This window comes from Triticum dicoccoides, chromosome 7A, assembly GCF_002162155.2.
Source record: "Triticum dicoccoides isolate Atlit2015 ecotype Zavitan chromosome 7A, WEW_v2.0, whole genome shotgun sequence".
Lineage (NCBI taxonomy): Eukaryota > Viridiplantae > Streptophyta > Magnoliopsida > Poales > Poaceae > Triticum > Triticum dicoccoides.
Genome location: NC_041392.1, coordinates 611203256 through 611206543, shown reverse-complemented (window position 1 = coordinate 611206543; position 3288 = coordinate 611203256).

Here is a 3288-nt window from a genome sequence, read left to right as displayed (position 1 = left end):
TCTACGCCGCTGACTTGCTTCGGCTATAGATTTACAGAGCCCGGAGACCACACGACAAGAGTGATCTACTGGCCTGGGTGCAACTTCTTGATGGCTGATTTTTGGTTTTGTTAGAAGCTGTTGTAATCTTCTCATAGGAAAACCTTTCTCTGTTCTTTCCTCCTTCTTTTTAGGCTGCTTGTGGCCTTGCACCTTGGTGCATTTTACAAGCTTCATGTAATTGACTCTGGTCTCCAGGCTTTGCCTGTTTTCAAATATATAACGTAGAAGCCATTCTATCTTTATTTAAAAAAAATACATCTATCCAGTGTCATCGGCAAATTGACCTATTATGAAAAATCTGGCATATTCTGAGAAAGCTAACATCCAGATTTCGTCAAACTAACACTTGACACACTTCATTTGAAATAATCGCATCCTTGTATGACGTAACAATTTCAATGTTCAATCCAGAGGATTGTCTGATGACCTATTATGCTATTTGGTGTGTTTTAGACTCTTGGATTTGGCCATCTCATTTTAACCTGTGTTTATCAATTGAGCATATTCTAAGTTGGATGCCAAATATGTGATCGAAATATGTACCCATATGATACAACTATCCAGTACAGACTCGTATGTCAGGTTCTACGCCGCTGACTTGCTTCGGCTATAGATTTACAGAGCCCGGAGACCACACGACAAGAGTGATCTACTGGCCTGGGTGCAACTTCTTGATGGCTGATTTTTGGTTTTGTTAGAAGCTGTTGTAATCTTCTCATAGGAAAACCTTTCTCTGTTCTTTCCTCCTTCTTTTTAGGCTGCTTGTGGCCTTGCACCTTGGTGCATTTTACAAGCTTCATGTAATTGACTCTGGTCTCCAGGCTTTGCCTGTTTTCAAATATATAACGTAGAAGCCATTCTATCTTTATTTAAAAAAAATACATCTATCCAGTGTCATCGGCAAATTGACCTATTATGAAAAATCTGGCATATTCTGAGAAAGCTAACATCCAGATTTCGTCAAACTAACACTTGACACACTTCATTTGAAATAATCGCATCCTTGTATGACGTAACAATTTCAATGTTCAATCCAGAGGATTGTCTGATGACCTATTATGCTATTTGGTGTGTTTTAGACTCTTGGATTTGGCCATCTCATTTTAACCTGTGTTTATCAATTGAGCATATTCTAAGTTGGATGCCAAATATGTGATCGAAATATGTACCCATATGATACAACTATCCAGTACAGACTCGTATGTCAGGCTCTACGCCGCTGACTTGCTTCGGCTATAGATTTACAGAGCCCGGAGACCACACGACAAGAGTGATCTACTGGCCTGGGTGCAACTTCTTGATGGCTGATTTTTGGTTTTGTTAGAAGCTGTTGTAATCTTCTCATAGGAAAACCTTTCTCTGTTCTTTCCTCCTTCTTTTTAGGCTGCTTGTGGCCTTGCACCTTGGTGCATTTTACAAGCTTCATGTAATTGACTCTCGTCTCCAGGCTTTGCCTGTTTTCAAATATATAACGTAGAAGCCATTCTATCTTTATTTAAAAAAAATACATCTATCCAGTGTCATCGGCAAATTGACCTATTATGAAAAATCTGGCATATTCTGAGAAAGCTAACATCCAGATTTCGTAGCTCGCAGGTATCTCTATAATTAAAAACAGTTTTGCTAAAGCTCTGTTACTTGAATAAAAACCACTCAACAAAAGAAATACATGGATACCAAGATATATGATCGCTGTGTCAAACTAACACTTGACACACTTCATTTGAAATAATCGCATCCTTGTATGACGTAACAATTTCAATGTTCAATCCAGAGGATTGTCTGATGACCTATTATGCTGTTTGGTGTGTTTTAGACTCTTGGATTTGGCCATCTCATTTTAACCTGTGTTTATCAATTGAGCATATTCTAAGTTGGATGCCAAATATGTGATCTAAATATGTACCCATATGATACAACTATCCAGTACAGACTCGTATGTCAGGTTCTACGCCGCTGACTTGCTTCGGCTATAGATTTACAGAGCCCGGAGACCGCACGACAAGAGTGATCTACTGGCCTGGGTGCAACTTCTTGATGGCTGATTTTTGGTTTTGTTAGAAGCTGTTGTAATCTTCTCATAGGAAAACCTTTCTCTGTTCTTTCCTCCTTCTTTTTAGGCTGCTTGTGGCCTTGCACCTTGGTGCATTTTACAAGCTTCATGTAATTGACTCTGGTCTTCAGGCTTTGCCTGTTTTCAAATATATAACGTAGAAGCCATTCTATCTTTATTTAAAAAAAATACATCTATCCAGTGTCATCGGCAAATTGACCTATTATGAAAAATCTGGTATATTCTGAGAAAGCTAAGATCCAGATTTCATAGCTCACAGGTATCTCTATAATTAAAAACAGTTTTGCTAAAGCTCTGTTACTTGAATAAAAACCACTCAACAAAAGAAATACATGGATACCAAGATATATGATCGCTGTGTCAAACTAACACTTGACACACTTCATTTGAAATAATCGCATCCTTGTATGACGTAACAATTTCAATGTTCAATCCAGAGGATTGTCTGATGACCTATTATGCTGTTTGGTGTGTTTTAGACTCTTGGATTTGGCCATCTCATTTTAACCTGTGTTTATCAATTGAGCATATTCTAAGTTGGATGCCAAATATGTGATCTAAATATGTACCCATATGATACAACTATCCAGTACAGACTCGTATGTCAGGTTCTACGCCGCTGACTTGCTTCGGCTATAGATTTATAGAGCCCGGAGACCGCACGACAAGAGTGATCTACTGGCCTGGGTGCAACTTCTTGATGGCTGATTTTTGGTTTTGTTAGAAGCTGTTGTAATCTTCTCATAGGAAAACCTTTCTCTGTTCTTTCCTCCTTTTTAGGCTGCTTGTGGCCTTGCACCTTGGTGCATTTTACAAGCTTCATGTAATTGACTCTGGTCTCCAGGCTTTGCCTGTTTTCAAATATATAACGTAGAAGCCATTTTACCTTTATTTTAAAAAATACATCTATCCAGTGTCATCGGCAAATTGACCTATTATGAAAAATCTGGCATATTCTGAGAAAGCTAACATCCAGATTTCATAGCTCGCAGGTATCTCTATAATTAAAAACAGTTTTGCTAAAGCTCTGTTACTTGAATAAAAACCACTCAACAAAAGAAGTACATGGATACCAAGATATATGTACTCGCTCCTCCCTATACTTGAATCCTGGCTCCGCCACTGGGTATAGCAGGATAAGCTGGTACTTTTACTGACTAAACATAGCTCGG